Genomic DNA, 15179 nt, shown 5'->3' with positions numbered 1-15179 from the left:
GATGTCCAGGGTTATCAGTTTGTGGTCTGATCTGACAAGAGAGGGAGTGATAACGGGTGTGGTACAATGGGCACCCATATTTGTGATGACTAAATCCAATATGTTGTCCCCTCTAGTGGGAGAACATACCAGTTGTTCAAGGGCATTTGAATTTATAAATTCTATGAACCTCTGGGCATAGGAGTTAGAACTTTGGTAGTTCGCCCAGTCTGTACCAGGGTAGTTGAAATCACCCAAAATTATGGTGTTGGGTAGGACCTTTATATTTTCCAATGCCTCAAGGAATGCTGAGTGAGCATCTTGGGACATGGTGGGAGATCTATAACAGGCTACGACTTGAAATGTGGTTTTGCCTGCTGATAGTTGCGCATGTATGATCTCTGGGGCATCATGCTGCGCCACTAACCTGGAGATGTGGGTATCCTTGATGAATATGGATACACCTCCGCCCTTTGTACTGTGATCCGGTAACTGAGGTATGATATGAATTGTAACCTGGTAGTGCTGGGGTGCTCTCTGGAGCCTTGAACCAGGTTTCCATCACTGCACAAACATCGATTTTCTCCATACTGAGGAGTGCCTCGAGTGCGTGCATTATGAGGTTGAGACTTCTGGCGATGAGTAGCATTACCCTTAGTTTTTGGTTACCTGTGCTGGTTACGGTGGTTGGTTTATCCTTTGAGCCTTGCCTAAAAAAGGCACTATGGGGACAGCAAGAGCCGTGGCCAGTATTCGAAAGCCTAGGGGTGACAGGTGCAAACCATCTCTGGCGAAACAGCGAGGCTTGTCTATCATGTCATCCCAGGCAGACAGACAGACACTGGATCCCTTTAGAATGACACCAGACGCTTAGCCAATTGTTGAAATTGATCATTTTGTCTTTGTATTGTGGTATCATTCTAGGTGAAGGTAGTATGCTACTCAAGGTCAGGGTCATACTAGCTTGGGCTACATGATCAGAGAGCTCCTCAATGTCTCTTTTCATGTAGTCCAGGGAGGTACGTCTTAGATCATTCACACCAACATGTACAATGACAGCGTCATACTTGTACTTGTTCTGGAGTGACCTAAGTGCCTGTGTTATGTGGCAGATCCTAGCACCTGACAGGCAGCTGACAGTAACCTTCTCCTTGTTCAGCCTGGTGAGTGGAACATCTGTGTGCCTTACTATAGAGTCTCCTATTACTAGCGTGTTGGGTATGGTGTTTTGCCTTAGGGGCTGTCGTGAGGCACACTGCTGAGGTGAATTATGTGTTTTCTGGCTTGTGTTTGGAGGTGCAGGTTGCTTGCTTGTCTGTTTTGGAGGGCCCTGTTTCTTTTTCAGATTGGTACCTCGTGCCTCCGAATATGTTTTTGTGTATTTATGTGTACGTTTTGCCGGTGCTTGTTTTGTAGATCCATGTGTGACTGGTGGTGTGATGCTAGTGTGTCTCTTCTCCTCTTGACTGTCTGTTACAGTCATGGGTTGAGAGCGCTTAGCCTCCAGTCTGGCTGTGTGTTTGCATCTCTCACAAGTGTTTGTGTCTAGAGGTAAGAGGAGAGGATTGTCTGTATACATGAGGCAGTTGTGAAATTGCCTCAGGATGCCCAATTCCACCAGATGAACTGGAGAGTATACCTGAAGCTGACCTCTGGACATGCTTGAAAAAGTAAAATTCACTTGTCCTGCGGACAATCGAGGGTCTTATGCTGTATTATAACAGTGCTGTCTAGGAGATTTGGAAAATAATAGCGCTGTCTAGGAGATATGGACAAGTGCTGATTTGGGTTATGCAAGTGCTGCAATAAGAGCAATCGATCTGAAGCACTTGAGTTGAGGCTTGCCCAGTTCTAAGGGAAATTTGCAACGCAGACTTTGTGGAGCCAGGAATAGTATACCCCAGCTAACCGGTGCTGCCTGACGCTGCTCTGTGCGCAAGACCGTGCAAAAAGAGAGTTGCAGGGTTTTAAGAGAGAGAGAAATCAAGGAGTTTGGAATTAACCCAAAATGGCTAATAAAACTACAGTTTCTAGGCAGTAACTACTCCTACGGGGACAGGCAGGCTGCTCAGTGTTAACCACTGGTGAACACAGAGACTTCCCTTTAGCCCAAGTAAGCACTGGCCTCCAAGAAACTTACAAACAGTTCAGAACAGCAACTCTGTAACTGAACTTTTTTTTAATTATAGAAAGTGGGAAAATAGCAAGATTTTTTTGTTTTTTTGTTTTTGTTTAAGGATAGCAGAGACACACAAGTAGCAAACTAGTCAGAACAGTGCAATAAATGACTCCAACACGTGTGTGCTAAGTCAGAGGCAGGTAAAATGCAATTTTAAGAAAAAACGATTTTAAATTAAGTACAACACAAAAAATGCAATAAACAGGCTCTAGGTATGTTCTAAATACTGTTTCTAACACAGATATCAACTTTTGCAAGCAACAAAACGCTGAAAAGTAGGTGGCAGTGCAGTTTTTCTAAGAAATAAATCAGAAGAAAATTCTTAAAATCTCAAAAGTTTTTAAGTTCAGACTGACTGATAATGTCATTTGGTTTTAGATTAAACTTTAGTGTGTCTATTTTGGCCTGAAGTGTATTCAGTTCTTTGTTCCATTCTCTTATTTTACTAATACAGTGGGACCTTGGTACTCATCATTAATTCGTTCCAGAAGGCACATTGAGTGGCAAAAGCAATGAGTACCAAACAAAAATTTCCCATAAAGAATAACGTAAATTGAATTAATCCATTCCAATCCCCCAGAAAATCCACATTTTATAAGACATATGCATTAATGGAGTTTTATTTTACTAATAAACAGTATAAGTTCACTTTTAAACAGTATAACTTCACTTTTAAATGGTGTAATTTCATGAATAAACAGTATAACTTCACTTTTAAGCAGTAAAGTATGAGTTCACTAATAAACAGTAGGTATAAGTTCAGTAATAAACAGTAGGTACAGTATAAGTTCACTAATAAAGAGTACAACTTTAAATTAAAATTTTAAGTTTGTATAACTGTGATGGCCTAAAGGGATGGTGGTGAGGAAGATGGTTTAGGAGGAGAAATGTTGTTTGGAAGGAGAGACCCCTTCCATAAAAACTTTGGCCAGCTGCCCTTTAGGGGGTCCTTCTCTTTCTGTTTTCTCACTCTTATCACCACTGAACCCTGCTTGAGACTCACCAGGTTTAGTTTTCACTAGAAACCTATCCAGTGATGTTTGTTTTTGCCTGCATGACATTGGTCATTGAGCATATTAATACTGTGGCTTGTTAGAGCTTTGTCAGGGTGATATTTTTCTACAAAATATTGCACTTCTACCCATTTTGTGCACTTTTCTGTGATTAATAAACTGGAGACATTCTCCCTTACCTCCTCCTCACCTGAAGATAGTTCATCAGCCACTATCTGTTGTTGATCCCTCTGAAGCTCCTGCAGCTCCTCCATGCTGACCTCTTCTTTATGTTCCTCGACTAACTCCTCCACATTAACAGCATTGACCTCCAGGCCCATGGACTGCCCTGGAGTCACAATTTCCTCCACAATACCTGTAGGCCTAGACTCAGTCTCAAAGACTTCAAAGACCCCCTGAGTTAAAGCTTCTGGCCACAGTTTCTTCCAGGCAGAGTTCAGGGTCCTGTGAGAGACTTCCCCCAGGCCTTATCAATAAGATTTAGGTAGTGGAGGATATTAAAATGTTTTTTCCAGAATTCTCTCAAGGTCAACTGTGTATCTGAGGTCACCTCAAAGTACTTCTGGAAAAGTGCCTTTGTGTACATTTTTTTTTAATTTAGAGATGACTTGCTGGTCCATGGGCTGGATCAGAGGAGTTGTGCTAGGGGGCAAGAACCTCACAGTGATGAAGTTAAACTCCTCCAAAAAGTTGTCCTCCAAGCATGGAGGGTGAGCAGGAAGATTGCCCAAAACAAGCACAGCCTTCACAGGCAAATCTTTCTCTGGTAAATATTTTTTCACAGATGGGCCAAACACTTCATGCATCCACTCCATAAAGAAATACCTGGTGACCCAAGCTTTACTATTAGCCCTCCACATCACATGTATTCTGCTTTTTATCACATTATTTTTCTTGAAAACTTGTGGGTTTTCACTGTGGTAGGCCAGTATTGGCTTAAATTTTAAATCGCCACTTGCCTTCCCACACAACAAGAGTTAGCCTGTCCTTCACTGGCTTGTGCCTTGGTAATGCCTTCTCCTCTCAAGTGATTTAGGTCCTGTTGGGGATTTTTTTTCCAGAACAAGCCTGTCTCATCACAGTTGAACACTTGTTGGGGAATAAAACCCTCAGCCTCTACATACTTCTTAAACTCCTGAACAAATTCATCATCAGTTTCTTGGTTGGCACTGGCCGCCTCTCCATGTCGCACCACACTATGTGTGCCACTTCTCTTTTTAAAGTTTTCAAATCAACCATGACTGGTTTAACACTTCACTAGTATCAGCACTCGTTCAAGGCTTGTTTTTCAATAGATCAGCATGTAACACTTTTCCTTTTTCACAAATCATGGCCTGTGAAATACTATCACCAGCTAACTGTTTTTCATTTACCCAAATCAACAACAATTTTTCCACTTCCTCTTGTGTTTGTGGTCTTTGTTTGGTCACAGCTTTCACTCCTTTAGCAACATCAGCTGCTTTGATGGCCTCTACTTTTTACGATGGTGGAGATGGTTGTTCTTGGCATTCGGTACTGTATAGCAAGATCAGACACATGGATACCACACTCATATTTCTTTTTTATCTCTTTTTTCTGCTCTGTCATGGTTCTAATTTTCTTTTCTGTTGGCTGTTACTACTAGCCTTCTTAGTATCCATGATTGCACAGTAATGTACTTATTTGCACAAAGAATAACAAGCAAACATGAGAAACACAAGGAAAGTGTACAGCGGACATGTTCTAGAAAGTGAGATGAGTACCAATGATATGGCAAGTACCGAGATGATTATTTCTAGTCAAAATGTGACGAATACCAATTTGACGAGTTTCGAGGCCGACGAGTACCAAGGTACCACTGTATACTGGGTCTATATTATAACATCAAAGTTCAATAACATTGAATGTTATAATATCGAACCCGTAATGTTAAACGCTGAAAACAGCGAAGATGCAGGACACCAAATTCTTTCTCAGGGAAAGAATTTGGTGGGCCGTTGCTGTGGCTTCACTGTTTTCAGCGTTCGATATGTTGGAACGTTATGGTCGGGTTCAGGTAAGTGAGAGATTGTGTGTAGGTTAGGGTTAGGGAGCGGGTCAGGTAAGTGTGTGGTTGTGTGGACGTTAGGGTTAGGGGGCGGGTTAGGTGAGTTAGGGTTAGGGTGCGGGTCAAGTAAGTGTGCGATTGTGTGTAGGTTAGGGGTAGGGGGCGGGTTAGGTGAGTTAGGGTTGGGGTGCGGGTCAGGTAAGTGTGCGGTTGTATGTAGGTTAGGGTTAGGGGGCGGGTTAGGTGAGTTAGGGTTAGGGTGTGGGTGAGGTGAGTGTGCGATAGTGATGGACCTTAGAGTTAAGGTTGGGTTAAGGTAAGTGGATAGCTAGTATTATATGTAAAGTTTAGTTTAGGTTTAGGTGTAAGATTTTAAGTGTATGTGTGTGGATTGCAGGTTTTTGTGTGTGTTTGTGTTGTGTGTATGTTTCTTGGAATAGCAATTTTTTTCCCTGGGAAAAAATTTTCTATTCTGACTGTTTGATGTTTTCGGATTTCGGTGTTTGGGGTTCGATATTATAACATTCGATGTTATTAAACTTCGATGTTATAATATAGACCCTGTATACCAGCTTGTAACTCTTCCATTTAAGTGAGTCTTTACTGAATCCCACAGGACAATGTCAGACACTGCACCATTCATGTTTATTTCTAGGAAGTTTTTCATCTCTTTAACATACCAATTCCTTGAATCCTTTTATTTAATAATGTACACATTTAATCTCCTCTGATGTATTAAATTGTCAGTTTTAAAAAGTAATATTAAAGATTAACGCATTGTGGTCTGATAATGGACATGAAACTATTGAAACTTCTCTGATATGTGATAACAGATTATTTGAGACAAAAATGTTATCAATATTTGTTTTTGTTCCATATCTATATGAATAATTTGTAAATTGAAGTGAGTTTGTTTCCTTAACTCATATATATCCTTTAAATTTGTTAGATTTACAAAATTTGTTAAGTATTTGGCTGAAGATGTGATTCTTAGCTTTCTGTGTGCAGTGGAATCTTTGTCTGATAAAATACAATTAAAATCACCAGCCATTATAACTTCATCTTTCATGTAATATAGCAATAACCCACGCCTGGGTGTGGGTAATGCGGGATTTAACCACGGTTGGCGTGGTTTGGTCCCGGTGAGCCGAGGGACCAAAAAGACAACCGTGGTTAATCCATACCACCAAAGTGAGTTATTGCTATTATCTATGACATTATTTAAGAAAAGAAACAATTACTTTTCTTAAATAATGGCATTGTATAATCTCTTTGCTGCCCTTCGCAGCTGTCTGGCATCAGCAGTTCTGATGTACTGCTGCCTACAGTACATCACAGCTGTGGCCAAAAGCAGCGGAGAAAGCAAGATTTCGTTGCTTTTTACTGTTGCTATGTTAAATGGGTTTAACATAGCGAGGCAGCTTTAAAATAAGCAACGGACATCTCCGTTGCTTATTTTAAAGCTGTCTCGCTATGTTAAACCCATTTAACATAGAGAGACAGGTTTAAAAAAAAAGCAACGGAGAAAGCAAGATCTCTGTTGCTTTTTACACACTGTGTCGCTATGTTAAACTCTTTTAACATAGCGAGACAGTGTTTTAAAAAAAGACTTATACTAATGGAAAAAGTCCGGGCGACCGGACCTTTTTCCATTAGTATAAGTTGATTTACAATGTGCACGCTGGCCAATCAGCGTGCACGTTTTGGAATATTAATAGGGGGTCATGGTATAATAGGCCATAGTGTCTACTGAAGTTTTGCATCTTTAGCTTCAACCCCTGGAATCCAATAAGAGTTCACCAATGTGTATACTTTTCTGTTCCACTCAGTTATAACAATGCTTAACATAACATTTTTATCAATATAGCTATCTATTACTTAAGGCATTACTGGTGAGTTCTTCCATAAAATGAGGGTGCCTCTTCTTTTAGTGTGAAAGCCAGAACCTGCTAAAACCAAATAATTCTTTAATGAAAGTTTATTTACATCTTTAAACATCTTTCCTGTAGAAATACAATTGCAAGTATTTGAACAGACTTCCCCTCTATACTGGATTATTCAGTCCATTAATATTAATAGATATAGAATTAATATCAGACATTTATATAAGAGAGAAACAAAATGTATAATGAAATCATGTTTCTGTACAGAACTGAGGATATACTTTATATTTAACAATATGAAATCTTCAGCTATGGACAAAACTTTTGAAATAAATAAAAAATTACCAAATGAAATAACTCTAAAACATTCTACCATAGAATAGTGTATTCCTAGTTTGTTGAAAAAAAATGAACAAACTATCTCTCAAACTCTCTATTAGACTAACAATGCTTAATTTATGCTTCTGATTCATATTAATGTGTCTCATATTTTTAGTATGCATCATCTTAAAAAAGCCCGTCAGTGAGTTACTATGAATAAGAAAAGTTAAGCAGGTGTTAAGAATCTTTATTTTAAGTTGACCAAACTGAATATCCCTACGATCATCTTATCCTTTACCTTACATTATTTCCCTGGTCTACCACAGGGAGGAAATCAGTTGTTATTTTCATATGTATTAATTTATAAGTCAGATGATATTATATTTGTTCTGTTTTATTTACTATGTGTAAAGTTGTTCAAAGGGTCATAAGGTCATAAATTAGTAAAAGGCTAAATGTCATTGTTGGCCATTCCAAGCCCAATTACCCCATGTGAGAATCAAACCTTATACCTACTGACATTATGGTGAACACCTTAACCACTATGCCAACCTCCCACCCCTCCCACCCTTGTAGACCTATTTATACTCTTTAAGTATATAAATATTTCTTATTCTGATATTTTTCTGTTTCTGTTTGTATACTATGCCTTGTTGTTGTTTGTCTTTTCGGCTTTTCCACAGCGGAACTCTGGTCCGCTAATGATTGGCAATAGATGTTTTTATGGTGCCGAGTTGCCAGCCTGACGCCCAACCTTCAGCAAAGGCACGCCCATTCACACATGTCTTTCGTAGACCACTTGACCGCGGGGAGGACATGCAGACTCCACACAGAAGGCACTCCAGCCGTGAATCGAACAGGAGAACCTCTTGCTGTGAGGCAACAACGCTACCGCTGTACCACCTGTGCCTTGTACTATTACTAAATTCTTACTAGGATTATATTTTAGCTATAATCCTAGTGTAGAGTATCATACAGTAAAAAATGTATATTTTACCTTTATATATTTAATACTGTTTAATCTAGTACTACTGTTAAAATCAGTCCTATTTTCCTTAAATGTTATGACTAATAGTAACTGAACAAACGTCTAAAAAATCTTCCCTTCTAAGATTCAAACTTTCCAAAATTGTTCTGAGATATTGTTATTTTTATCATTAAAAAGAGAGGCTAGTATGTAAACTATCCTTTTGGTATACTGCAAAAATTCAAAACTGTTTAATAACTGACAGTGGTTAGAATGCAGTTCACTGTCTTTTGTTTATTTATCTAATTTGCATTCATTGACATCTTAGCATATGATTCAAAATATTATGATTATTTACTTTTAGACAGGAAGAAATAACCTGAAGAGTTGTTCAAATTTTCAGAACTCCCACAGCATCACAAAAGTGCTCATGACTCTAATTAAGCTACTTCAAGCAGGTCCTCATAACAAGGGCTTGCAAATGAACCGTTTAGCAGCTAAAATTCATACAAAAATATTCACAAGTGAATCTAAGCCACCTCTACATTATACATCAGCCCCTCAAACCCTTCCAAACCACTAAAAAAAAAACAATAAAAAACATTTCAAAGTATGTTAACCACAAAAAAGCTAATGTATTTAAAGAAATAACATTTAATGATTCAGTAAGCGCTGCTTATGTGAGACGCTTAGTATAAAACAGACTGTCATTTTTTAATGGAGACATAAAATATAAAATTGCATTAAAAGAGTGACAGTTATATGTGATCCAGGTTTAACTTGTAAAAGTATGAATGTTACTCTAATTATTTGATATCATTCCAATAGTATATTTTATATATATGAGAAACTATATTTTTATACATTGTTTATAACATAACATGACTTTATTTATTTATTTATTTAATTTTATTTTCATTTGTTTATGGGGAAAGTCCAACAAGGACAGAGCCCATTTTCAGTGGAGGCCCCGGGGAGAAAAGCTCCATAAAAAGTTGTATACAATTTCACACATATTAGAGCATTCAAGTATACAAGAAAAATAGTTACATTGGAGTAGCATTGAATTTCCTGGGTGTTATTTCATGTCAAGTATAGTATCAATAACAAGCATTCAGAACTATTTAATAATGACAGTGGTTTAGAATGCAGTTGACTGTCTTTTGCTTATTATCTGATTTGTATTCATTGACATCTTAGCATATGATTAAAAAAATATGATTATTTACTTTTAGCCAGGAAGAAGTAACCTGGACAGTTCTTAGAATTTACAGAACTCCTGCAGCATCACAAAAGAGCTCATTACTCTAATTAAGCTTCTTCAAGTTGGTCCTGATAACAAGGGCTTTAAAATGAAGTTTATCAGCTACAGTTCATACAAAAACATTCACAAATGAATCCTAACCACCTCCACTCCACACATCACTTCCCCAACCCTTCCAAACTACTAAAAAAAAATAACAAAAAACATTCAAAGTATGCGAACCAGCAAAAAGCTACTGTACCCAAATAAATAACATTCAATGACTCGGCAAGCACCACCTGCATGAAATGTTCAATACAAAGCAGAGTGTCATCTTTTAAAGGAGACACAGAATACAAACCTGCATCAAAAGAATGACAGTTATGTGTGATCTAGGTTTAACTTGTAAAAGTGTGAATGTTACTCTAATTATTTGATGACATTCCAATAATAACTAGTATATATGTATGAAACTATATTTTATAACATAGCATAACTTTCGTGGATGCTATTGCTTGTCAAGTATACTATGTGTAGCAAATATTCAGAACTAAGTAATAACTGGTGTATTTTGTGTATTATCTAGCTTGTATTCTTTGACATCTTAGCGTATAATTGAAAATGTTATGATTATTTACTTTTAGGCAGGAAGAAATAACCTGGACAGTTCTTTGAATTTTCAGAACTTCCACAGCATCACAAAAGTGCTAATGACTCTGCATTGTTTCAAGCTGGTTTTCATGATAAGGGTTTGAAAATGAACAGTCCATCAGTTACAATTCATACAAAAATGCTCACAAGTGAACCCAAGCCACCTCCACATCACACATCAATCTCTCAAACCCCTCCAAGCCACCAATAAAAACAACACAAAACCATCCCAAAGTATTCCAACAAATAAAAAGCCATTGCATTCAAAGAGATGACATTTAATGATTCAGCAAGTACTGTTTGTATGACATGTTTAATCTAAAGCAGACTGTCATTTTTAAAGAAGACATAACATATAAATTTGCATTAAAAGAACAACACTAATGTGTGATCCAGGTTTAACTTGTAAAAGTGTGACTGTTACTCTAATTATTTAATATCATTCGAATAGTAACTTTTATTTATGTAAAAAGCTATATTTTTATACTTTGTTTATAACATAGCATGTCTTTCCTGGGTGCTATTGCATACCAAGTATACTATCAGTAGCACACTACTGGACCATTTCAAGAACCCGGAATGTAACTTAACATGCCTCTTTAGTATCATTTGTTGCATCTTGTATTATATTTAATAGTACATTACTCAACTATGCCAAGATATCAGAAAGTATGCCACCCAATGTAAGTTTCATCATAATAATGATTAACTTTTAATAAAATAAATAGTTTAAGCTTTTAAACTCTAAATGAAAATAAGTGGCTTTAATTTGATATATAGCTAAAAGAATCAAACTCTGACATTTTAAGAGGGAACTAGTAACCGTATGAGGTAAGAAAGAAAGAAAAATGATTTAACATGTAAAAAATAATATTCAGCACTTATTCATAAGTATTCAAGCACTTCTTTAAATTAATAAGAATTCATAACCATGAAATATATTGATTTTCATTTGTTCTTCAGTTTTTTACTGTTTTTGTCTTTTATTAACCAATTATCTTGTTTCATTTCCCTTTAAAGAAGTTAACAGATTCCAGTCCATTTCTTCTGCTTTTTTCTAAGAGTTTATTTTTCTGTATAAAGTCTATTACATCTTCCAAGGTATTAAAAATATTCTTTCCTTTTGGAAGGTGACTCCTTATTTTTGCTGTAAGCAAGATTTGTGCTTTAATATTGTTTTTCTTTAATCTTTTAACAAGTGGCACACACGCTTTTCTCTTTGCCATCACTAATGTTGAATAGTCATTGTCAAATCGTATAGTATTTTCTTTAATTTTAACTGGATAATTAGTCCGTGCAGCTTTTAGGGCTAAATCCTTATCTTGACTTGAGAAAAATCTTACGATCAGTGACCTTGATAGAGGTGTTTTTGTTTTTTTCTTAAGATGAGTTAAAAAGTGATCTATGTGCCCTTTCACTGCCAAAGGAAAAAAGCTTCAGGCAGGTTCAAAGTTTTAGATAACCAGATGTTAAGGAATTGTATCATACTGTCTCCTTCTTTTTCAGGAATCCCGTAAATCCTTATGTTATTCATTCTAGAGCTGTTCTTTAAGTCTTCTATTTTTTTCTTGGAATAAGTTGTTTTCTTTCAGAAGAAATTCACTGTTATTCTCATTTTCAAGTAATCTTCCATCAAAATCATGCATTGCCTGTTCTATACTCACAATTTGTAATGATCGTTGTTTAAGAGATTTATTCAGCACTTCACCTTGTTTTTTACATTCCTCTTTGAAATTGCCTATTTTGCTTTCTAATTTATCTGTCTTTAGAGATAACTCACTGATGTAATTTAGTATAGCCTGTATGTCTTTTTTTGTAGTACTGTCCTGTACACTGGGCTTAGTCAAGCTCATTCTGAGACAATTAGTTCTTTCTAGTTTTCTTTACAGGAAAAAGCAGTTATAAGAGTTTCAGACTTATTTTTTGTAATAAATCTTTCAGTAAATGTTCAACTGTAAATCCATCAAGTTTTGAAATATACTTGAGCTTTTTAGTAAAAATTCTATCAGGGATGTTAACATAAAGCAGAGCCAAATGCTCACCATCTTGGCCACCCCCCTCCCCAAGGATTGGATCTTTCATGGTTCCAAAGGCTAGATACGCGTCCCCATAGAGGAGTCTATAAGAGACCAAGTACAGAGAGGAAAACTGGAGATCTTGAGGCCATTGATGTTTTTAAACAGGAATCCCTGAGGTTTCTCAAGTTGAGTAATATGCTTAGACAAATATATGTAAAAATGAGGTATTATAATAAATAATGGTTCTGATGAGAAATGAGTAAAGGAAAGTAAGACTTCTTTTGAAGATGCCTTTAGAAATTAGATGAGCCAGATTAAAGATTTCCTGAAGTATTGTGGGGATACAATTGCCAAACAATAAGAAATTACTAATAAGTTTTTAGATTCCTCAAGACATGGTATACGGGGGTGGGGGTTATGTTGCAGAGATAACATGTGATTCCTCATGATGGTGCCAGATTGTTGGTGGTCACCTTTATGATATGATATAATAATGTTTTATTAACTAAAATGAACTGTACTGCATTTTTCATATATAGTTTGAGATTACTGTCATTGCTGCTATTGTTAACATAATCTAACCCATGCTGGAGTAATTGTGAGTCAGTCGAAGCTCAAATAGCAACATCCAGCTTATAGCCATCTGCAAACATAGATAACCATGGGGCAGGAATGTTAGCATGAAGGTCTGAGGAATAAAAGCCAAATAGGAGAAGATCCAACACTGTGGCCTTTGGTAAGCCACTGGTAACTGTTTTGCTTTCAGAAGTGGTACATGTGAGTCTAACCACAACAGTTCTGTTCTATACAGTCAGATAGCTAATCACCACACAGCATATGGATTTATATTCACATTAACAATTCTGTCAAGAACGTCTACACAGGAAACATTGTTAAAGGCTTTGAGCAGCTTCAGATATCTTGTATGCACTATCCTCTGCTTTGGTGACTTTTTCAAAGAAATTAGCAAGATTAAAGAAGTAGGATCCATCTTCGACAAAACCAGTTTGGTGAGTGCTGGGGTTAATGGATTTGAAATGTCTAGATTAATGAGATCTGTGCTAGTAAGTCCCATGGATTTACATATGAAGTTAGTGAGACTAATAGGTCAGTAATCACCAGGGTCCATGGTTGAACCATCCCTATGTAACAGCTTTACAGTGGCTATTTTTACAGGCTGTGGGAATATAACTAGTAATGATGTATAGATTAATTTGTTGATTCCGTTAGATTATATTTGGTACTGATAGACAGTGAACCTTGTATGTTATCTGGGTCCATGGATGATGTGTTCTTAACTTTCGAGAGGGTTGGCAGGATTTGTTCCATATTAACTAAGGGGTTGGCTGTGATAGTGGAATCTGTAGAGTGTTGATAACTGAGGTGAGCAAACTTTGCACTAAATTTGTCAGCTATGATATTAGCTTATTTGCTTTGAATCAGTGTTGGGTGTTAGTCCATAACTTCTTATATTAAAAAAAATATGTGTGTGTGTGTGTGTGTGTGTGTGTGTGTGTGTGTGTGTGTGTGTGTGTGTGTGTGTGTAGTTATTTTTGGTGTTAGTGATGGTTTTAAGTTCATGTTCGGATTTGGGTTTTCTAATAGCTCCCTAAGGCTCTTTACTAGTTTAAGTATAATGTTAATAGAGGTAGAATGAGACCTCTTCAAATCATTAAGTAATTTCTTTCCCATGTTATATAATTTATTTATGTGAGTATTCCATCACAGGGATTTATTTTTAAATTTCTCATTGCATTTGATGTAGATAGGGACTGCCTTATTGATACAGCTATTTAAGTGGGAGTAGAAGTCAACAAGCACAGGCAATAGCTTTAGCAATGGAATTCACCTAAGAAAGATTACATAGGAATTTATTTAAGCCATGGACTAATTGAAGAAAGTTGCTTTTGATAAGCCCCTAAATATAAAGGCATTTGCTAAGAAGTGCCACCAGTTTTAAAGGAGACGGTTACTGAGTTATGGTATAATTTAATGTGGGAAGATGATGCATATGGAGGCATATAAAAAGTGGCCGTAATGTGGAGGATAAGATCAAGGGCATTTGGGCCTTTAATGGGATAGTTAAGTAATTATACAAGAGGTTCACACTTATAATGTCAAGGAAGCATTAGGAATGCCAAACATGGGCAGTGTAGCTGTCAATTTATTGATGGATATTTTAAATCCCCTAGTAGAAAGATGTTGGGTTTAATGGGGACATCAGCTAAGGTATTATGGTAACTACTGTGCTCAGAATGGGACATTGATGGTGTTCTGTCACCAGCTATGAAGGGATAACTAATGTTTAGGGTACGTTGGACTTCTAAGAGTTCAAATTTGGTCTCACAAGTAATTAGTTATGAGGGGATGATATCTTTGATAAATACTAATACTCACCTGCAATTTCCAGTATGTCTGAAGACTAGGAGGAGTGTTTCATTGCTTTTAAACCCTGTCTTTGTAACTACACATATAGTAATATGTTCAAGTTAAAGAGGTCCTCAAGTCTGAACCTTTTTTATTTTGTTTAGAGTGCTGATGTTGAGTAGAGCCACTTCATCATGTTCCACATTAGAATTTACTAGACCGGAATGTCCAGCAAATGATGCCTGCCTAAAAAAATGCACTATGAGTGCAGCAAAGCTTTAACCAGAATGTGAAAGACCTGGAAAGAGAGATGCCGAACATCTCTAGCAAAATATGAAGGCTTTCCAGCTATTATTCCCAAGCTGACACATACTAGAGCCCCTTAAAATGACACCAGGTACATAGTCAAATACCTTGACTTTAAATCTTGGCATATTATGGGCAGTGACAAAATACCTTTCAAGACCAGTGACTTTTCTGACTGTAGCATATTCAAATATATCTTTTTCTGCATGACCTTTTGGGAAGAGCA

The sequence above is a fragment of the Protopterus annectens genome, chromosome 9.part0 (assembly GCF_019279795.1).
Source record: "Protopterus annectens isolate FY-2018-M chromosome 9.part0, PAN1.0, whole genome shotgun sequence".
In the NCBI taxonomy this organism is placed as follows: Eukaryota; Metazoa; Chordata; order Ceratodontiformes; family Protopteridae; genus Protopterus; species Protopterus annectens.
This window is presented reverse-complemented; position numbering follows the sequence as displayed.